Source organism: Lathyrus oleraceus, chromosome 7 (genome assembly GCF_024323335.1).
Source record: "Lathyrus oleraceus cultivar Zhongwan6 chromosome 7, CAAS_Psat_ZW6_1.0, whole genome shotgun sequence".
NCBI classification, from domain to species: domain Eukaryota; kingdom Viridiplantae; phylum Streptophyta; class Magnoliopsida; order Fabales; family Fabaceae; genus Lathyrus; species Lathyrus oleraceus.
This window is the reverse complement of record NC_066585.1, coordinates 345269457-345293809: the sequence shown is the minus strand read 5'-3', so window position 1 is coordinate 345293809 and position 24353 is coordinate 345269457.

Here is a 24353-nt window from a genome sequence, read left to right as displayed (position 1 = left end):
GCCTAATGCCTAGTTGCTCTTTGACTCCAAATTTTCATAGGGAAAATCCTAAAGTCTAATTCCATTTGTCCAATTCTTTGCATTTGGTTCACAACAAACAGACAAAACACAAGCACAATAGTATATACACAATTATGTGCTCAAGTGAGCAAAAGGCAAATGGAATTAACATAAACATGTGCTCAAATGAGCAAATGGAAAAGCAAATGGATAATATGTGCAAGAATAGTATATTGCATTAAAAGTAAAGGGCAAAAAGTAAATGTTAATTGTTAATGGTTAGTGTTAGTAGTTAGTGTGCCATAAGGCAAATTTAGCGCTATGTTAAGCAATCGTAATTGGACTTATGTAGAAGTCACAACTATCTGAGGTCGGTCAATAATAATGTAGGCAACAACACAAGTTAGAAGTCTTCATTAGTGAATCAAGTTCCAACAACTTGCCATGCCAAAAAGAAGAAGAGAATTGATCTTATATTGGTTTAAGTCTTTTGCATGGTTTAGGAAACAACCTATCCTTAATGCAAAGCCATTCACTTGATCAATTGATCAAGATGAATTATATTTGAATCAAGGAAGGTTAAGTCTCCCTAATCAATGCTAACTTATTAACCTTCAACTCATTGACCAAAAAGGAAAAAGAAGAAGAAGAAAGAGAGGAATAATGGAAAAGGAAAATGGAAAGAATAAAGTGCATAAGGTGCAATAAAATGTACCAATCCATGTGTGTTGACCAAATGACATTGAAAGTCAAAGTCAAACAATGAGAAATCAGAAATGAGATGAAGATTGGAGGTCATATAATAAGCAAAATACTTTTGGCATTTTTAATATTAAAATAAACTTGAATTAAAAATAAAAGAAAGGTCAAACTTCAAAATCACTATAAATCAACCTTGAAAGGTCCAAGTGATTTATCCTAAGTTCAATAAGGTCAAACAAAGTTTGACAAAAAATTTCAGCATTTTTAAAAGTCAGAAACTATTTTTAATCAATAAAAAATGAATAAAAATAACCTAATTGAACTAAAATCTCAAATAAATCTCAAATCAATTAAAAAATTGATGAGAGTATTTTTCATAGATTCATCATCATTCAAATAGGTTAGGAAAATATTTTTGTATTTTTTGAATATCAAGAACTATTTAAAATGAATTAAAAATAACTAGAAAAGAGAAAATTCACAAAAAATATCAAATGACAAATTAAAAAATATTAAAAATCAAAATTAGAAACTAGAAATTATTTGGAGAAGAATGCAATTGGTCCCATATTTTTTGGAATTAAAATGAAGAAGATATGAATTTTTGAAAATAATGGGAATAAAAGAAAATAAATCAAAAAATAGAAAATGCCAAAAATCCAGAGGCGTCAGATCTGGATTCATTAATTGAGGTGACACATCTGAAGGCATGGAGACGCGTGCGCATGGTGTACTTGAGTCAACAGCATCACACATGGCATTATTAAAAGTCATAAGATCAAACGGTTGTGATATAAACTGGAGAAAGCATCCAACGGTCCACAATGCATCTGGCAAAGGGACGGTCATCGGAGCCACCTTCTTCTCTGGTGAGCATGAAGATTCTGGTGACATTTGCAGGTTTCAAAAGCTTAACCAAAATACACGATCCATACATCATTGGAAAGCTGGGATGATGTACATCATCCCTGTACCACTAAATTCCACTCTAGATCTCTATATTGAGAGAAATCAGAGATGGAAATTCTGTGGTGTTCAAGTGAACTTCATGGATTTCAACAATTAAGCACTCAAAACAATTGCCTCTATGAAGAGGACTTCAGCCAACACAATATCCAAGCAAATAGATCAATAATTTGTGAGTTTCATAGAAAAAACCAGTTGAAGAACAACCTTGGATTTTGGAGATTTGAGCTTGCTTCCTTGCTTCCTTTGGCAAAACAGAAGTGCAATGGGCTAAAGGATGAAGGTCTAGGAGCTTTAGATCCAAAGATTCAACCAGATGTAGTTGAATTTTAAATCTAAAAAAATTGAAGAAAAGTGAAATAGCTCCTTTGGTGAGAGGTTAGGTTTTCAGTTCAGCAGCATTTCAGGTTGATTCATGGATGAAATTTGAATGGAGTGAGGCTCTTATTTATAGATGGAAAGGCAAGGTGAGTGTGATCAAAGTCGTGTGCATGGAATTGGATATTCATTGCATGGGCTTGCATGATCATTCAAAAGGCCCAAATTCAATGCCAAATGCACTCTGAAGCATAACTGAGCTGAAATGGTCGTGGAATTGGCAATGCACAAGCTTGTATAATGAGTTTCAACATGTTATGCAAAGTGACCTATAATGTTTTGCATTATCACATGTATTTCCTTTGAGACTTTGAAATTTTGTTCAACATAACATTTGAAGTAGACATCTTAAGATTTCCAATGCATTTGATAACACCTCAAAATCATAAAAAATGAATGAGTTATGTCCTTGGGAAGTTGACCCAGAATTAGGGTTTCAGTCAAAATGACCTATAATGTCTTGGAATGGGAGATGATCTTCCAAGCTTAAAATGAATTTTTTATGAACATGAAAATTGTTCATATTGTCCTTAAGAACATTTTTGCTTTTGGGATCATCTCCATTTGACCAACACATAAAAAGTTAGGTCTCAGTGCATTTCAAAATAATCAGATGAATTGACTGATCAACTTCTCAAGTCCATGACTCATATCTTGATGAATTGATGATTGAGGACACTCAAATAAGTTCAAATATGCATGAAATGATGAATTAAATAACTTCCCTTGATTTCATTTGATCATGGGCTGAGGTTGCTTCAAGAGCAAGGCATTGTGGTGCACAGATGAATTAGGGTTTCTTTGGGGAACAAACCTCAAACCCTTTGACTTGCTTTGATCAAAATGATGAATTGAGATGCTAGGGAGGCATATTTGATGGATGAGGGCTTTGGGAACCATTACCATGCTTGCTCTCATCTTCACTTGGCCATATCTCTGCACAAAGGATCTCCTTGAAGCTCTTGACCTTGTGATTGCTTAAGCTACAAACAAAAAAAAGTTAGTGACTTATTTTTTGTGCTTTAGGTTAGTAATCAAAATAAGAAAAGAAATAATATACAATTCAAGCATGCTTGGTGATCTCAAACCACTCACAAGAGATCCTACCCAAAGGTAAAGGGAACCAAGATGCTTATGATCCTTGAGGCTTTGCAAATGCAATGTTATGATGCCATGAGGGATCTTAGGGCCAAAATTGGGGTCTTACAGATGCCCCTATTTAAGGTCATTCTAGCCGGAGGAGTGAAGGTTAAAATCTTTGTTTCGACGAGGTAGAATGAGCTTAAATAATAACAAAGAGACGAATTTTGGTCCCTAAGAGACCTCATGATGCAAATGTATATATGCAAATGGTAAAACTCTATGGGGATATGCGTCCACAAAGGCAAAGATCAGGAGGAAATCGACAATCCCTATGAATAATTCATTCTATGGGCAGAGACTCTACCGGGGAGTAAAGGGATGAAAACGCGTGAGCAGGTCACGACTTGAAACTTGGTGAGAGACACGGAGAGAATCCATGAAATAAATCAATGGAAAGACTCGAGCTGACTCGAAGATGCACGTATTGGGGAATATGCTAATACAACAAAGTTATCCATAACGGATACCTCGGTAAGGACTCAGGTGGGGATGTCCACTAAGGACTCAGCTGAGGAAATAACAAATGAGGTATTACCGGTTACTGGGTAATAAGCTCAAAAAGAGATCATGTGATCCCACCGGCATCACGGTGAGGGAAAAACATGCTCCAGGAGAATGAATATCTAAGACCGGTATAAGGGTGAGAGACATCAAACATCCAAAACGTCTGAGGAAGACCTAAAAGGTATATTTCAACTCAGGGATTCTGACTCCACAGGGGACAAAAAGTCATAATAGGGAGCAGAAGGAGGGAACACCAGGGATGCCGATTACTGGGCATATAATAGGTGACCGACCAAAACGTGAATTGGGGAATATTCCCAAGACACTCATCATCCAAAAGAGGGTTAAAAGCAAACTCGATTATGGGATGGACATTCAATTCCCAAAAAGGGATACGAATCTTACTCAACTGGGGAAGAACAAAAGGCTTCGACCAAGGAGTGCATGAGATATATTATCTATTACCGTCAGAACGTAGATAATATACTCGCATGGAAGATTATCCACAACCGGCTACTGGGTTAATAAAGGATAAATCGACCGAGAGAGAAAGGCATCGGGATACCGAAACTAGGTATATAATGATGACCATTCAAGGGGAGCAACAACATTACCGGCAACCGGTATATTAAAGATGACTTGCTGGGGATAAACTGCCTAATCAGGGCAATAATCCAAAAGAATGAGGGAATATCAACACCGACTATTGGATAATGATAACCGTCAAGGAGGGGATTACATCTATCGGATACTGGATAGAAAACCACGGAAGAGTAACCGTCATCGATTAGGATGAACAAAAGGTTAACTCTGCAAGGGGATGAAATAGGGTTTACAACTACCGGTATAAAGGTAGAAAACCACAGACTCTGCCGGGGATAAGATGAATGATTACTAATTACTGAGCAATTATTCATTTACCACAGTGAAGCGCAGGAAATAGTCGCAAAAGGCCAATCTAGGATCAAACTAAAGAGGCAAGCTGAATCAAAACTCGTCCTAGTGAGGATATAACTCAATAGGGAAATCCATCCCAATATATGTTGGGAAGGAACAGAAACAACCATCATCCACGAGGATATAACTCGGTGGGGAATATGGAAGGAAAGATAAACACTTTCTGCTTAAGGGGCTGACTCTACATGGGGAGATCAGACACCGACATCTGCTTGGGAAATGTATTACCCACTAGCAGGGGATAACAAACAAAGATATATGGCAAAGAATGCAATCATGAATATTTGAATGTTTGAAAACTATATGCACGCATGCATGGTTTATGTATGATGAATGCTGACAAACAGACATTTCTAACACAAACAACTCCAAAGAATAAGTACACAAACATCCGGTACTACATCTCAAGAGAGAAAGCCAGGTTCACCGGAGAGTATCCAATCTGATGATGGCAAGTGATACCAGGAAGCAAAGATCTCTGTAGGGGAATGAACATCAGTGATTCCAGCTGGGGACAGGATTTATTGCACAGATAAAATCCGCCGCATAAGCAACTCTACTGGGGAACCGATCTGAGGAGGGGGGAATCCGTGGGGAACAACCACCAAATACCGTACTACCAAAGGGATCACATCTGCTGAGGAGGAAAGAAGGATGAATGTCTTACCACACACTCTGCTTGGTAGGAAAACCACAAAAGGCTCTGGTAGGAAGAGGATACAAGCATGCCAGGAATATGAACAAATGTCTTACCCTGTTGGGGATCATACCATCCTTGGGAGAGCACTGAAGATCTCTTAAGTATCCTTTCGTCATTGTGAATGTTCGCTTTGTTTAAAAACAAATTTATGAAAAATTCGATTATTTAAAACAATGATACTTTTTTCAATAAAACATGCAAAACCTTTGTTGGATAGAAATAAATAAGAGTGCAAATAATTGGATAAAGGCTCAAATTTATTTGATGGGATGGTAGTTTGCGAATGGCAAGACTCCATAGATCTTTATAAATTGTAATTTGGTGATATATATTGGAAAAGGGATACATTGAACATAATGACCATTTCTCCACCAATTCTGAATCCAATGTATTTGAAGCTTTGGTTGATGACGAATGAGCAAGAATCTCTAACGGATGACAGTTGTAGAACAAAGTCTTGCCAGGGTGCAGTTACTTGCCAAATCCCTAATTTTTGCCTAGATTGCCCTAGGCGGGTACTCAATCTATCGGGATACATTTATTTATTTATTTATTTAGGTTTCTAACTTTTGCCTAGATCGCCCTTTCGGGTTTTCAATCCACCGAGACGCTCATTTTTGCCTAAGCCACCCTTTCGGGTTTTCAACTTAGCGAGTTATTCTAATTTTATTTTAGGCGAAGTATTTCTTGACTGCATCTGAATTCACAGGACGAGTGAAATCCTCCCCATCCATAGTTGTAAGTATCAAAGCACCACCTGAAAAGGCTCTCTTAACAACATATGGACCTTCATAGTTTGGAGTCCACTTGCCCCTGGAATCGGGTGCGAAAGACAAGACTTTCTTAAGCACAAGGTCACCTTCTCGGAACACACGAGGCTTGACCTTCTTGTCAAAAGCTTTGTTCATCCTTTGCTAATATAATTGACCATGGCACATGGCGGTCAATCTCTTTTCTTCTATCAAATTCAACTGGTCATAACGACTCTAAACCCATTCAGCATCAGTCAACTTGGCTTCCATCAAGACTCTCATTGATGGGATCTCCACCTCTACTGGGAGCACAACCTCCATGCCATAAATAAGAGAGAAAGGGGTTGCCCCTGTTGAAGTGCAGACAGATGTACGATATTCGTGTAAAGCAAATGGCAGCATCTCATGCCAATCTTTGTACGTGACAACCATCTTTTGGATAATCTTCTTGATATTCTTATTAGCAGCTTCAACAGCCCCGTTCATCTTGGGTCTATAGGGAGAAGAATTGTGATGCGCGATCTTGAACTCACTACACAACTCTTTCATCATTTTGTTGTTCAAGTTAGATCCATTATCAGTAATGATCTTATCTGGCACACCATATCGGCATATGAGTTGATTCTTAATAAACTTCACGACTACCTGCCTAGTCACATTTGCATATGATGCTGCTTCAACCCATTTGGTGAAGTAATCAATTGCTACGAGAATAAATCTGTGTCCATTAGACGCTTTTGGCTCTATCATGTCAATCATATCAATTCCCCACATGGAGAAAGGCCATGGTGATGAAATCACATTTTCAGAAGTGTCGGGGGAATATGAATCTTATCCGCATAAATCTGACACTTATGGCATTTCTTCACATATTTGCAGCAGTCAGACTCCATTGTCAGCCAATAGTAGCCTGCTCTCAATATCTTTCTAGCCATGGCATGTCCATTGGAATGAGTACTAAATGAACCCTCATGGACCTCAGTCATCACCAGGTCTGCTTCGTGTCTATCCACCCATCTGAGCAGAACCATGTCGAAATTTCTCTTATAAAGCACATCACCATTGAGGTAGAAATTTCCTGATAATCTCCTCAGAGTTTTCCTATCCTTCATAGATGCCCCAGGCGGGTAAGACTGGTTCTGAAGGAAACACTTGGTATCATAATACCATGGCTTATCACCTTTTACTTCTTCTACTGCAAATACATGAGCTGGTCTGTCCAAGCGCATCATAGTGATATTGGGAACTTCATTCCAAAGTTTAACCACAATCATTGAAGCAAGTGTAGCAAGAGCGTCTGCCATCCGATTCTCATCTCGAGGAATATGATGGAAGTCAACCTCAGTAAAGAACGTTGAAATTCTCCTCGCATAATCCCTATATGGAATGAGGCCGGGCTGATTCGTCTCCCATTCACCCTTAATCTGATTAACAACGAGGGCCGAATCACCATATACATCAAGATGCTTGATCCTAAGATCAATGCACTCCTCCAATCCCATAATACAGGCCTCATATTCAGCCATATTATTCGTGTATTTGAAAGTTAGCCTTGCTGTAAAGGGAATGTGTGTGCCCTGAGGAGTAATAATCATTGCCCCAATACCATTTCCATATTGATTTACAGCGCCATCAAACACCATACTCCATCTAGAACCAGGCTTTGGCCCTTCATCGAGCGTAGGCTCATCGCAATCTTTCATTTTCAAATACAGAATCTCCTCATCTGGGAAGTCATACTGAACTGACTGATAATCCTCAATCGGCTGATGTGCCAAGTGGTCAGCCAAGATACTACCTTTAATAGCCTTCTGAGCTCGATACTCAATATCATACTCAGATAACAACATCTGCCAACGGGAAATCCTTCCTGTTAAAGCAGGCTTCTCGAAGATATACTTGATTGGGTCCATTCTGGATATCAACCACGTCGTATGATTTAACATATACTGACGTAGGCGCTTAGCAGCCCAAGCCAAAGCACAATATGTTTTCTCAAGCATTGAGTATCGAGACTCACAATCAGTGAACTTCTTGCTCAAGTAGTAAATAACATATTCTTTCTTTCCTGATTCGTCTTGCTGACCAAGGACACAACCCATTGAGTCTTCAAGAACAGTCAGATACATAATCAATGGTCTTCCTTCCACGGGCGGAGACAGGATCGGAGGCTCAGACAAATACTCTTTAATACTGTCAAAAGCTTTCTAGCAATCCTCGGTCCAATCATGGGACTGATCTTTCCGGAGGAGCTTGAATATCGGCGCACATGTGGCAGTCATGTGGGATATGAATCTGGAAATATAATTCAAGCGGCCAAGAAAACCTCAGACTTGCTTCTCAGTTTTGGGCGCAGGCATCTCTTGTATTGCTTTGACCTTTGCAGGATCAACCTCAATACCTCTTTCACTAACAATAAAGCCCAATAACTTGCCGGAACGGACTCCAAATGTACACTTGTTGGGATTTAGACGGAGCTTATACTTCCTCAAACGCTGAAAAAGCTTCAACAAGTGCTCTACATGTTCAACTTCCGTTCTTGACTTAGCGATCATATCGTCAACATATACCTCGATCTCCTTGTGCATCATATCATGAAACAAGGTGGTCATAGCTCGTTGATACGTGGCTCCGGCGTTCTTCAAACCGAAGGGCATCACTCGATAACAGAATGTTCCCTAAGGTGTGATGAATGTTGTCTTCTCCATATCCTCGGGTGCCATCTTAATCTGATTATATCCGGAAAATCCATCCATAAATGAGAAGACATTGAATTTAGTTGTATTATCTACCAACATATCAATGTGTGGTAGAGGGAAATCATCTTCCGTACTAGCTTTATTCAAGTCTTTATAGTCCACACACATTCGGATTTTTCCGTCTTTCTTAGGCACAGGCACAATATTGGCCACCATTGAGGATATGTAGAAGTCACCAGAAACCCCGCATCAATTTGCTTCTGAACTTCCTCTTTGATCTTTACTGCCATATCAGGATGAGTTCTTCTGAGCTTCTTCTTCACAGGCACGCACTCAGGTTTCAAAGGCAGGAAATGTTGCACAATATCTGTATCTAAACCAGGCATGTCTTCATATGACCAGGAAAATACATCAATATATTCTCGTAGCAATTCAATCAACCCCTTCTTAACAGATTCTTCCAAGAGTGCCCCAATCTTCACTTCTCGCATACAATCTTCAGACCCCAAGTTGACTGTTTCCAGATTCTCAAGATGTGGTTGAATGATCTTCTCTTCATGCTCAAGTAGACGGGTAATCTCGTCAGGAATCTCTTCAACATCATCTTCTTCCGCCTCAAATACAGGGAATTCAAAGTTGGGAGATGGTGTTGGGTCATTATGTTCAATGGGTTTGATCAACCCGCATAATGATTTTGGATATGAAAGCTTTAGAATTCAAACAAGGCAAATCATTATGCAAATGAAAAGATTTATTTTATTCTTATTTTTTGAGGTTTTATGTGATCACCAATTTCATGCCAAAACATAAAGGGAAAATAATTGGAAAAAACAAATATTTAACATGAATCTATTGAATGAAAATATCATTGTATTTATGCGCCAACAATGTCATCACTCCTCCTTTTGGCATGGGAGGAGGGTTTTTAAACACAATGAACATTACTTTGACTTATGGATAACTGTTGGAATATCCACAGTGACCCAATTATTGCAGATTCCCCCAGGGATGATGAAGTTGCCAGAATCCTCTTCGTCCTCTTCCAAGATGGCAGCAACCTCCTCGTCCTGACCAGTGTGGATGAACCCTCCACTCTTGAACAGGCCTTGCGTATTAGAAACCCTAGATGAATAACCTATGTGTCGCATCGGCGAAAAACAACCGGCGGGCTAAAACAAAACAAACAGAGCCGCCACCGCGCGTTATTTATCCCAAAAGAGGGAAAGGAAACGCTCGAAGTAAACCTGGAAAAGACATGGTCTCGCGACCAAAGAGAGATGGGATCGGGAGTCGGTTATGCGAAGGGAAGGTATTAGCATCCCTACGCATCTGTCGTACTCGACGGGATCCACGCTCAAAAAGGATAGAAGAAAGGTTGCTAAAACTGCTCACAAACAATGCACACACACACACCAGAAACAACACAGGTGGGATAAGAGGGGAAAGGGCTCGCTAGGATATCGCATCCTATGCCTACGTATCTCATCTGGAATGAGAATCAGAGCTACCGTAGTTCGGCTCACGCACGCCGAAACAAAACACACGCACAGACGCTGAGACGTCAAAACAAATACACAAACAGGCAAACGTGGAAATCGAATGCCAATCGCTGGATTTACATCAGACTCCGAACCAAACAGACCCACACTGGAAACCAAACGCCAATTTCTGGACTTATATCGGACTCCAAGCACACAACAATAGGATACGGAATGCCAATCGCTGGTCTTATATCCATCTCCTAACACACACAAGAAGGATAACAAATAACAAGTTACTAAGGAGTCTGGCACTCGAGCCTAGCAACTGTCAAGCAAACGCACACAAAAAGAAAAAGGGTGCCCGGAGAGATCTCGTACGACCTCCTGCCTACGTACCTCATCTGGTATGAGGATCAGGGCAACGTAGTTCCCCTTAAAAGGGGGGAAACTTTCTCCTAACCAGAGACTGGGAAATGACAAACTAGAAGGGAGACTGACTCGAGCCTAATAGTTATCATGTAATCCACCATGGTCCTAGGTTGAGTTTTCTACCTAACTTGCACAGGCAGCAAGCTATCCTAAACAGGCAATCAAAACAAAGCAAACATACACACAATTAGCACACACTATATACAAACAAAGTGGGCTCACACAAGGTTAGGCTGTGAAACACAAGCCAACTGGAATCGGGTGATGTTAGCTCTTAACCCTAACATTGAGAGTTAGGGTGAAGCAGATGAAATGGGAAGTGAGGGTAAGACCTCACAGCTCTTATCCCTGGCCTGGGAGAGCTTCAGACAAATGAAAGTATGGGAGTTCAGAAAGTTGGAACTCTTCTCCACATATGACTGACTCAACAAAGATCTTGGGTTAATATCCACAATGCATCAACACAAGGTGTGTGAGCAAAGGGATGACTCAACTGAATAGCAGGAGATGGATTGCACATCTTATTTATCTGCCAATTGCCTTATCAAAGGACTTTTCCTGCTTGGCACAAAGATAAACAAACACAAGCATTGCCTCTTAAGGAGGGCTTCAGACAGGTGCCTGCCCAAGTAACAGGACAGGTCTTCCAGACTACATGGAGTCAAAGAAATTATACCTAGATGGTTAAGCAACCAAGCAAAGTTCAAAGAACTATAGCAACTACGGTACCTGAAAAAAATCCAACACAATCAGTATACAATCAACAAAAGTCAAAGAGACAATTAAAAGTCAACAGTCAACAGACATAGTCAACAACAGTCAAACAATGCAACAAGTGCAAGGCACAAGCTCAACTCAAATGAGCTAAAAGCCACCTACAAAACAAGTCAAGATTGGTCAAGATAAACCAAATAGTCAACTCAAGCAATGTGAATCAATTCCCTCATAGCCATATGCTTCTTAACTTGCAAACCAAGCTCAAACATGAGAAGCAAACCACTAGGACAAGGCCTAGGGTCAAAAAGGGAGAAATAATTCAAAACAGAACATGAAAATTGACATAAATCAAGCTCAATCAAATAAGAACATCATCCAAGTGGTCTCATATCAATAGCATCAACCAAGTTCATTTCACAAGTCAAATAGGGCAAAGCATGCAAGTTGAAAGCTCATTGAAGCAACCAGAATGAACCAATCCACATTAATACCAAAGTGATTCAATAAATCTCAAGAAAAATCATGGATAAACAGCACACATCAAATGATCAACACACCAAAAATCAAAGTATTTGGACAAGTTTAGGCATGGCAATTAAATTCCCTAAGGCAAGGTAAACACAAACAAGCTCAATTGAAGCACAATTTTCTACATCAACTTAACATAAGCCTAAAACAGAGATGACAAATGATAAATGCATCCAACCAAAGCCAAAACAAACTTCAAAGTGTCTAGAATCAATGTGCAAAATTTCAGAACCATATGATAAACATCAAGCATTTCACAAATCATTTAAGTTCATGACTATCCAAAAGTCCATAAATGGCAAGCCAGCAAGAAAAATACCAAATAAATCAGAAATCAATCCAAAAATTCCACAACAATTCATGATCAATCCTAACATCCAGAAGAAGCATCATGCAAAAATTCACATCATTTGGCATCTATTTGGCATGGCAAAAAATTCCTCAAGTTGGACAAGCAATGGTGTGACACACATTGTCACACCTACACTAATCAGACCATAACGCATCAACCAAAAATGCTAAAAATACAAACTCAACACCATAATTTCAATCAAAGTGTCTAGTTTAAGCATACAAAGTTTCAAAATCATTGGATCAAAACTCATCATTTCATGAAGCATTTGGCAAGGTAGGTTAAGAAAGCACATACATACACAATCCCTAAGCCAAAACAAAATTCATGCGTGCACAATTTCTGGAAAAAATCTCATAAAATACTAGACATGATGAGGAACAAAGTGCAAAAAATCCCAGGCCAATTGGATCATTATTCATGGAGTTATGATTTTTTGAATGAATGAAAGAAATAAAAAATGCACATGAAAGCATAGCATGAATGGCATGGGTGAAATGAGCAAAAATGCAAAAGCCAATTTGGATTTGTCCATCAACAGGAATCGAAGCGCGTTAAGATTTGAAACGAGGCGCGCTTAAGTGAAACGCACCGTTTCACTTAAGCCTATGTGGCCAAGGCAAGCGAGCTGAACCAATCAACTTGACACGCCAGACTCCATGCAACCAATACATGGCAGAAGTGAAATCGAGGCTTTCAGGCTTGGTAAGGCACAAACAGAAGCTCCTCAGCTCTTGGATGAATGAATGGAGGAAAGTTTGAGTGTTAAACTTGCACGATCTAGCTTGAATCTCCACTTGCCATTAATGATGCAAAACCTCAACAGTCCTCAAATCTGCTTGCAAATCAATGGATCTTGCCTCCAAAATCTCCAATTATGCTTGTGGATGATGATGCAATCAAGAACAAGGCAAGGCTTGTGAATAATTTTGAAGAAAAAGTGAGAGGAAAAATTGTGAAGATTTGTGAAACTAGATCTAGATCTCAGAATTCTATTATGTTAATTACAAAAGCGGTTATGCTTATGCTTTTATATGGTCTGTTAATGATTCTTGCTAATCATGATTAAGCAAATGCAAAGGATTAAGTGAAATCAAGTGTTTTGGCCAATTTTGCAAATTCACCTCATGTGCATGTAATGGATGGAACAGTGCATGATTTGGCCTTGGAATCAATTCAAAAATCTGTTTTGAGCCAAGTGTAATTGGTGGGAAGTGAAAACAATGCATATTTTTCAAATTACCATTTTCCCTCCAAAATTCATATGAAAATGCTAAAATTTTTGTAATGGAAATGCATGGTTTATGATGCATGAATTGGATAGAGCATGTCAAAACAAGAATGTTGCAAAAAGAACCACTTCATTTGGCCTTATGGTTCAAAAGTTATGCACTTGTGAAGTTCAAATTCCATTGACCATGATTGATCCATATCTTCTCAACCATACATGAGAAATTCATGTTCTTGGACTTTTTGGAAATAGGAGAACAAGATCTACAACTTTCATGTTGGACAAAATTTCATTTGAAGCATTCTTGATGATGTAATCTTGAGGAGAAAACCTTTCCATTTTTGGCAATTTTGAATTACAAGTCACTTTCTATTTTTGGAAAGTTTTGTCCTGACTTTATTTTCTTCAATGTTGATGTTTGAAATGTCAAATGAGACTTGTTTGAACATGAATGAAGTATTTCTTACCATCTTCCACCTCCAAATTCAACAGTTGACTTTGGTTGACTTTTGTCAGCTGATAGATGACTTGGTCATGCACAAATGAACTTGAGCCTCAATCTCCTGATGAAATGGCTCCAAAATGAAACCCTAGCCTTCACAAGCTCCATAAAACCATAGGATGATCCCCACCTCATGAAAGACCTCTTCTCCTTGCCAAACCCTGATAGGCACAATTCAACTGATTAGGGTTGACCAGAGGTCAAAACCCTAATCCCAAGAAAAAATGATCAAGCACAATGAACCTCTTGGTGATGACAAGACCATGATGATGATGATGTACCATGTCAACCAAGATGATGTCCACCCTCCTTGAGGAACCAAGAAACCCTAATTTGAAGCACAAACCCTCAGATGATTAGTGATCAATTCATGAGACCCTTAAGCTTGAATCTTTTAACCTCTTTATCTGCTGAGCAAGACTTAGGAGGATGACTTACTTATTATTGCCACATGATATGCAAAGATGCAATGACTAATTCCTACAAAATAAAATGCAATATGCTAAGCTAGTCCCAAGAGAGGAGGGCAAATTTTGAGGTGTTACAGCTGCCCCTATTCAATCCACTGTGAACCTGTTGATATGAATAGCCTCGGCTTTCAGATGATCAGGGTGAAGAGTGATTGAATACCAAGAACAGACGAACAATTTGCACTCTGATGGGAAAATAATTAACAACGCCTGTCAGAATTGGCGAAGAAGCAATCTTGAAAGAAAAACCCGTCTGGTACGGAGAAAGTCGGCCTGAGTACCGAAACAGAATGTTGACCGGTACACCAAAATAGATGGTAACACATGGATAACCATGGCCTGAATGCCGCTCAGTAGTCTGAATACCTGAAACCTGGCCTGAATGTTGACCGGTACACCAAAATAGATGGTAACACAGGGATAACCATGGCCTGAATGCCGCTCAGTAGTCTGAATACCTGAAACCTGGCCTGAATGCCCCCTTCGGCCTGAACACCGGAAACCTAGCCTGAATGCCGCAAGCTGCACCGATCTGAACTTCGGAAGCTTTTTCAATCTGAACATCGGAAACTGGTCTGAATACCCACCTCGGCCTGAACACCGGAAATCTGGCCTGAGTGCCGCAAGCTGCATCGATTTGAACTTCGGAAGCTTCTTCGATCTGAACATCGGAAACTGGTCTGAATACCCACCTCGGCCTGAACACCGGAAATCTGGCCTGAATGCCGCAAGCTGCATCGATCTGAACTTCGGAAGCTTCTTCGATCTGAACATCGGAAACTGGTCTGAATACCCAACTCGGCCTGAACACCGGAAATCTGGCCTGAATGTCGCAAGCTGCATCGATCTGAACCTCGGAAGCTTCTTCGATCTGAACATCGGAAACTGGTCTGAATACCCAACTCGGCCTGAACACCGGAAATCTGGCCTGAATGCCGCAAGCTGCATCGATATGAACCTCGGAAGCTTCTTCGATCTGAACATCGGAAACTGGTCTGAATACCCACCTCGGCCTGAACACCGCATCGGTCTGAATACCCGCAAGCTGCATCGATCTGAACTTCGGAAGCTTCTTCGATCTGAACATCGGAAACTGGTCTGAATACCCAACTCGGCCTGAACACCGCATCGGTCTGAATACCCGCAAGCTGCATCGATCTGAACTTCGGAAGCTTCTTCGATCTGAACATCGGAAACTGGTCTGAATACCCAACTCGGCCTGAACACCGCATCGGTCTGAATACCCGAAAAACTCTTCATGCCTGTCAGCATCGGCAGCAATAAGGTAAAGTGACGAATGAGACGGCACGTGGGCCAACGACTTATGTTGGGAATAATAAGCCATGAGCATGCCATTCCTACTTAACCCACCGTGAACAAACAATTTGCGCTCAGCTGGGGATTATCTCCTTCTCTTTTCTTTACTTTTTGTTCTTTTCTCGGACCCCGAAACTTTTCTGATCATCATTTCCATCTCCGCCCGACAGAAACTCTTTCTCCAATATGGTACTACTGGGGGGAATACTGTGGATTAGAATCACGACACCAAACTCCTCGGGGTAACATCTTCACCTTCTGGCGAGACCACCTCTCAAACAATAACCACGGCTTGAGACTAGCCTATGCTTGCAATGCTGATGCATGATGATTTTTAGCGCAATGCTCCATAATTATGGGAATGCTACGCAATTTATTATGCAATATGCTATGATCTCCTAAATGATGAATGCATAAAAGGTATCCCCCTTAAGGGACTCTTCTGGGGAGCTCGAGGCACTCTGCTGAGGAACTCGTCAACACTCCAACCTCCACCCTACTGGGGAGTAGCACTGCTGTTGGGAAAAGGACAACCCCCACCAAGGATAACCTCCTCTGCACCCGACCCGCTCGGGGACATCGCTGGGAAAGAACCACCAACTCACTCTGTGGGGAAACAACAGTCTTTGACTTGCTGGGGATATAACAATCCTGATTCTGCTTGGGGAGATGAGGAAAGTCTGGTATAGAACACCCGTCGACTCGTCGAACCACGGCATTCAACATCCAAATCCTAATGTCAGCTTTCCAATTTTGAGAACTCCCAGACTCGTCTGGCCTTTTCTGATTCATCACCTTGTATTCTCGACTGTTCCGTCCTCTACGAAGAGCGAAATCCTGGGATTGGTACAAGCTTTCTAATCTTCAGACTTTGAAGAGTCTTCTTGATTAATATCCAGGATCGTCGTTCGTCTTCGCCGTCTTTTCACCATTCTCCCACTCATTCGTCCCCGATTGGACTCCACGGGGATCTTTTATCAAAAGCTTCCACATCACAACCTGCAAGTGAGCGAAAACATCTAACAACACCTGCAAAGGATATCGTTAGATAAAAACGTGCCCTAGACGTGTCAAGATTTCAAAACTTGAGTCACTCAACCTTCCGAATAAGATTTCAAATTTTCAATCTTATAAACATGCACTGGAAGGGACCTGTATGTCTTAAAATGCAAGATTCTTTATCACAATAATAGGATGTTTTTGCAATCAAAGCGGTAATGAAAAACAAAAACAAAATTATTTGACTGAATATGCCTTTTATTGATTGAAAAGGTGTGGCTCAAATGAGCAATACAAAGGAAGCAACTCCTGAAAAGAGGTAATTACGCACAAAAGGAAAAATCTATCCTAATGGCAATGTGAAACTGCGATCTCATCGAGTTCCAACTCGGTTACACCCCATATGTCCTCAGACTCTCCGTGCTTTCTGCCTTCTGAACAAGACGTTTCCGACTGATCCCTACCGGTGATTATCCATGTCATATCCAAAGTAAACGATCATGCTAGACGCAGTTGTTCGTTTCAATCCCTCTTTTGCCTGGACCGCCCTTTCGGGTTTTCAGTCCACCGGGATACCTTTTTTTGCCCAAGCCGCCCTTTCAGGTTTTCGACTTGCCGGGTGTACAATTTTTCTTCTTATCCCTAATTTTTGCCCGAACCTTTTCATCATTTTTTTTTTCGGTTCGCCGGGATGCCCATTTTTGCCTGGACTTTTTTATTCTTTTCGTCCAGCGGGTCTCTTTATACGAAGTATTTTTTAACTGCGTCCGCATTCACAGGGGATGGAAAATCTTCGCCATCCATGGTCATTAACAACAAGGCTCCGCCAGAGAAAACCTTCTTGACCACGAATGGACCTTCATAATTGGGTGTCCATTTGCCCCTACGATCGTTTTGAGGAGGAAGGATCCTTTTCAGCACCATATCACCCACGTGATACACACGAGGTCGTACCTTTCGGTCAAAAGCACGCTTCATCCTCTGCTGGTATAACTGCCCGTGACAGATGGCCGCCAGCCTCTTTTCCTCGATCAGGCTTAACTCCTCGTACCGGGTCCTTACCCATTCAGCCTCTTGCAATTTCACGTCCATCAAGACTCTCAAAGAGGGAATTTGAACCTCAACCGGTAACACGGCTTCCATCCCATACACGAGTGAGAAAGGTGTTGCCCCAGTAGGCGCACCGAGGTTCGATACCTAGGATACAAGCTTCGTATTCAGCCACCCTTGCTGGTGCATTCAAATGTTATCCGGGCAACAAAAAGAATACGGGATCTTTTTGGCGTAACCAACACGGCACTAACTCATCCACATTAACCTTCCCCCATCAGACATCAGAATCCGTTCGGATTCAGGGTCAGGCCCCTCCTCCGGGATCGGTTCCTCATAATCTTTCGATTTGAGCACCTCGAGATGTCCTCATCAGGGAACTCAAACTTCCTCGGTTGATAATCCTCAATGGGTTGCTGAGCGAGGTAATCAGATAATACACTCCCCTTGATTGCCTTCTGAGAGGTATACTGAATATCAACTTCAATCAAAATCATTTGCCCTCTCGCAACCCGTCCGGTCATTGCTGGCTCTTCAAAAATCTACTTGATCAGATCCATCTCAAAATCCACAAAGTGGTATGAACCAGCATACACTGTCTCAGTCGGCGAGCAGCCTATGCCAAAGTACAACAAGTTTTCTCGAGCAGTGAATGTATTGTTTCACAGTCGGTAAACTTTTTGCTAAGGTAAATTGCATGCTCTTTTCGACAAGACTCGTCATACTGACACAATACGCACCTCATAGACTGCTCGAGGGCTGTCAAGTACCAGAGGAACAATTGCTCCTTAAATCAGAGGTTCCTGCAACTTATTCTTTTATCTTTCAGTGCCCCTTGGCAATCATTATTTCACCTGACCGTTCGATCTTTTTTCATACGGGTTCATACGTGGCTGTTAGATGAGATGTGAACCGTGAAATGTAGTTCAATCTACCTAGGAGACCACGAACCTCTTTTTCTGTTTTCGGTTCAGGCATTTCTTGTATTACTTTTTTTTTTTTAGCAGGATCAACCTCGATTCCTCTCTTACAATGAACCCCAGCAGCTTACCGGACCGCACTCTGAAAGTGCACTTATTTGAATTCAACCTCAGTTTGAATTGTCTCAACCGGTCGACCAACTTGGCCAGATCCACCAGATGCCCCTCTTCTGCTTGGGACTTTGCTATCATGTCATCAACATAGCATTCAATTTCATGATGAATCATATCATGAAACAAAGTCACCAAGACTCTCTGACAAGTGGCACCGGTGTTCTTGAGACCGAATGGCATCACCTTCGTTCGTGACACTCGCCTCTAGGCGGAACCAACTTTTACTTCCTTTCTGACCTCGTCGGTACCCAGATTAACGACCTCAACTCGCTCTTCATGCGGCTGAATCACCTTCTCCTCTTGTTTCAACAACCTGGCTAATCTTCCAGCAGATCACAATCTTCTTCGTCTTCTTCTTCGGCATGATAGATCGGATTGTCGAAGTCATACAGATGTGTAACCGAATTGTTATCAATGAGATCCGGAGAATTACTTTTCGAAGTCGGAACGAGACAAATCAGAAAGGGGAAAAAATGAAAACAAACATTGTCATTTTTATTTATTTTAAAATTGTAAAAATAAATGAAAAATAGGGAACACCGCTTTTAACTACAAAAACACCCATTTATTAATGATGCAAAATGTTGGAAAATGAAACATATGAGATGGCCCTTACAATGGACCATTACGTTTCGGGCAAAACGTATGGCTTCCATGCAAATAAAACTGAAAACAGAAAATATTAGTCTTCCGGATGAGTGACAGTGATAATCTTTGAGGCCTTCTAGTTCCCTGGTACGCACGATTTTATCCACGACTCCAGCTCGCGGTCACTGTCGGTATCTTCACTCACCGCACAGGCGTGACCTGGATCCAACATTCCAGTGTTGATGAACGGGAACGGTTGACGGCGCCTTCTATTTTGTCTAGACGACCCTTGATCTGGATGATAGCCAACCCCGAACATATCCGTCTTCACCATAATGTCTAAGATCTTCCCCCAGCCTAGGATTCTCTGTTCTTCACCACTTCTATGGCCTGCTTGTAAGAAGAAATGGACAGTTTCTTCTCTTTCTTAGCAAGAATGGCGTTCTCCACCTTGACGGTCTCAACTGCCTGACATGGTGTTTCAAATATTTCACTGTCCATTTCTACCTGCTTGAATGATGACAAGTGGCTGACAAAGATGTCCTCCTTCCCCCAATCAACTTTCTCAAATCGGAGACGTCCTTCATCCATCATTCTTTGGATCGTTTTCCTCAGCATTACACACCCATTTGCAGTGACGGCGCAGGCAACACAATGATTATCACAACCAGGAAAAACTCCACTCTTCATTAGATGTCTCTTGACCACAGACATTGGAGTCCTCAACTGGTTCACATCCGTCACCTCTGTATTTCTCTTATCCTCTGACATCCCATTCACCCCCATAGAGTCATGCATCGGAACGGGGTTAGCGTTAACATTCGGTGTCGGTGCAAAATTGATGGCTTTAGAATCCACCAAGTCCTGGACCACATGCTTAAAAGCTTTGCAATCCTCAATGTGATGTCCGGGTGCACCAGCATGGAACTCGCACCCGACATCCTCATCGTAACTCGCAACCCCCTGATCCGGTTTCCCTGGAACCAATGTCCTTGGCTGCACCAACCCAAGATCCTTCAACCTTTTAAACAGAGAGGCATAAGTCACGGGCGGCTTATCGAAATGACGATCTGTCATCCTTCTCCTCACTTGGCACCCAGCTTTCTGTGTTCTCTGTGGAGGTGACTGCCGCTGCTGTAGTACAGATGAATTACCAGCAGGAATAGTCACTGCGGCAGCATACGGGTGATAATGATCTTTACCCCTTTTGGCATGCACATCACTTGATTCACCCTCCTTCTTGTGCTGAATACTGCCAGAGGGCTTCTTTACTCCAGACGACAGAGCATCTCCCTGGGTTTCCCCCATTCTCAGCCAGTTTTCAATCCTTTCCACCTTCTCGGTGATTGCTTTCTGCCCCAAGGCTTCACCCTCGCACAACACTGAATAACTCCTTCATCATCTCTTTCAATTCGAGAAGGTCGGCGTTGGGTGGATTTATCATTCCTGTGTCAATTAAACATGTTAGAAGCTGACACCTGCAAAATAGAAAACAGTTATTATGACTCACACATGAATGCAATGTCTATCCGTATGAGGAACACTCTGTCTTTTGATCCTGGTTTCATCGAAATAGATAATAATTCAGCAGCAACATTTTGTCATCCATCATTTGATTTCATCATACGGATCAGAGATATATGATTTAGCAAAGATACCACCCAACCATGTGTGTGCTGTGTGAGTGCATACAGGAAAGAAAATAAAGCTTGAAGATCTATCACTGAATGAAAATAACCATCGCATATCAAAAGTGGTCAATAAGTGCCATAGTCATACATCAAGCTGATACAAGTCATATACAAATCTCCAGAATCAGAAAGAAAATACAACCAAGTGAACTCCGTCAACAGGCCTGACGGTAATCCACACAAATGAGAAAGGTCTACACTGAAGGAGGTCCCATAGAAGGCTCTGCATCATCAACCATCTTGGTAAACTTCACCGCGAACCTAAGCTCAGTGTTCTCCTGCTGTAATCTCCCTATCTCCTTCTGTCCAATCTTCATCTGTCTGAAGTAATGATCTCTCTCGGCGATATAATGATCTTTCTCAGCAATGATCTTCACCTTCTCTGCTTCTTTAATCTTCAGCTTTGCTTCCCACTCAGCGACGAGGATTCTGACTCTGTCTTCCCTCTGATCCCTCACAAGGATTTGCCTCCTCTTCTCATCTTCAATGACCTTCGAAGCTCTGGCCAACCTCTCCTTGGTGATGTCGTGCTCCCTCGTGGACGACTCTAAAGCTTGGCTAACCTTGCCATAATAAGTGGTATCCATCTCAAAGCGCTTTACCACAAGAGCATGCCTCTTATCCTGGTCTTCCATTCTCCCTTTGATCTCCTGATTAGCCATCTGAATTTGAGCAACACTCATCTCCAATTCAGTCTTCTCCGCTTGCAACTGATCTCTGGCTCTCTTCATCTCAAGGAACTCATCCATACTGACAGAAGAACGCGGCCCCTCAATCATAGGACACCAAGGATCACCTCCCGGAAATGGTAAATGTGTGAGCTCAATCCTCCTCCTAAGCCAGTCATCAAATGGGGGGAAGGACATGCTATTAACCTTGCCAAAAGGAACCTTGCCCTTCCTCTGAATATCACGCCATTCATCCAACACTTGCCTCAACTTGGCCTGATTGCCCTCAATCGGGAAATAGAAAGACTCCTGAATCTCTCATCCAAGAGGAGGACCCTCCACAATAAATCCCATCTGTCTCCTAAGAAGCACCGGGTTGTAATTAATGCAACCCTGAACTCCAATAAGAGGTACATTGGGAAGACTCCCACAACTGTGAATGAAATCTCGTCCAGCCATACCGTTGTGAGTCCAAGCTATGTCCTTGGCCCGCAAACCCATCAGCCTGAATGACCACTTGACAGTAGGATCAAGAAAGGCAAAGGCACCTCTGGAAGGCAAATACCCCATAAACCACTTGTACAGCAGCTGAGCACAACATCGAATCAATCCCCCACGCCGATTCTCGTTCCGGTTATGGACCGAGTAATAGACATCTCCAACCAGAGTAGGAATATGATTCTTCTGCATGAACAACCTGATAGCATTAAGGTCCACAAAGTTCTTCTGATTAGGAAACAGGACAGTCCCATAAATGCTCACATCAATCAAGGCACAGACAGTCTTCCAATTACCCACAGCAGCATGTTCCTTGGCTTTAGCCTCCAAGAAACTCAGATGAAAACCAGATAACTTTCCCTTCTCCTTCAAACCCCCCTTGGTCACCTCCGGGCTCAAATAAAGAGCACGAAGCAATATCAGGCTCCCCCTTAGTGGCAAAGAAAGGAATCTGATCTCTGATCGGAATACCCAGGATGCTGGCATAGTCCTCCATCAAGGGTCCCAACAAGTAATCCGGGAAGACGAAACATCTCAAACCAGGGTCGTAAAACTGGAGAAGAGTGTGGATGGCGCTCCTATCACTGTCTGTGAGCCTGAAAACCAACTTCAGAATACCACCGTATGCCTCACGGAACAAACCCACATGGTCGGGTGTAATCAATGCTATCATATCTCTCAGCACACCAATCTCTGGGTCGAAGAAACTGTAGACGACGTCATCCTTCAAGCCGGTCCTCATGTCTGGAATAGATAAGTCTCTCAACCAGGATCTCAATCAAAAATGTCCCTGCATATGGATAAACATGGGTTAGATGCAGATAAATGCAAAATGTATGATGCTGATGTATGAATGCAATGCATTGTGCCATCCTCCCAATCATCTGAACTTTGGTTGCACTGAGTTACAGCCTCTGAACTGATCATAACCATCTGAGGGAATATGTAACTACAAATCCGACTTGGGGTTCCGAAATAAACGGAACTGAAAAATACATCACCATCATTATCAGAGAACCACTGATTTGATAACCACACAATCATCTGAACCAGCCCGGGGAATCCTGAAATAAACGGATCCCCACTAATACATACCACGGACAAAACTCCGGCGTCTCAGAAATAAATCCATAAATCCGACTTATAAATAGGACTCTGATCAACGGAACCATTAGTCACCATCAAAGTCACCATCTGAACATGCATCTGTAAGAATCAACCCTCCCCTCACAAGTGAATTCTAATCAGGTTATCCTAAGGCGGATAATGGTCTCGATAATCGGGCAAAGATACTCAACGGGTTTGCCCTTTCGGGTGTGCCGTTGCAGCTCTCTTAAGATCGTCTAAACCAAAAATCCGGGAAAGAACGGTCACCGAAGTCAACAGCTCAGATGAGGTGACTCAACCAGAGTGGATACTCCACAAAGGAAGAGCACTCTCAAATGAACCTCGTCCGGCTTGTGGTATGTCACGTTGCCCAAAACATGTTGACCTAACATGAAAGGCACATGAGACCACGCTAATCCTAGGTGTATGCTCGGGCCTGAGTTTTAGCCCCACTCAGAACACCCCCCCCCCCCCCCCCAAACTGAGGAACCAACCTGTACAGAGGACAGCAACATGATAGTATGATGCATGCAAATAGATATGCACATATATACAACATAATAATCATAAATGCAATAAATAGAGCAACACAAGCAACCTAAACCCTATCCTAGAGAACGCTAGGATAGACTCGCTTAGGGAAGATGGACCAGCAATAGGTCAACTTCGAATTCCCCAGCAGAGTCGCCAGCTGTCGCATCCGCGAAAAACAACCGGCGGGCTAAAACAAAACAAACAGAGCCGCCACCGCGCGTTATTTATCCCAAAAGAGGGAAAGGAAACGCTTGAAGTAAACCTGGAAAAGACATGGTCTCGCGACCAAAGAAAGA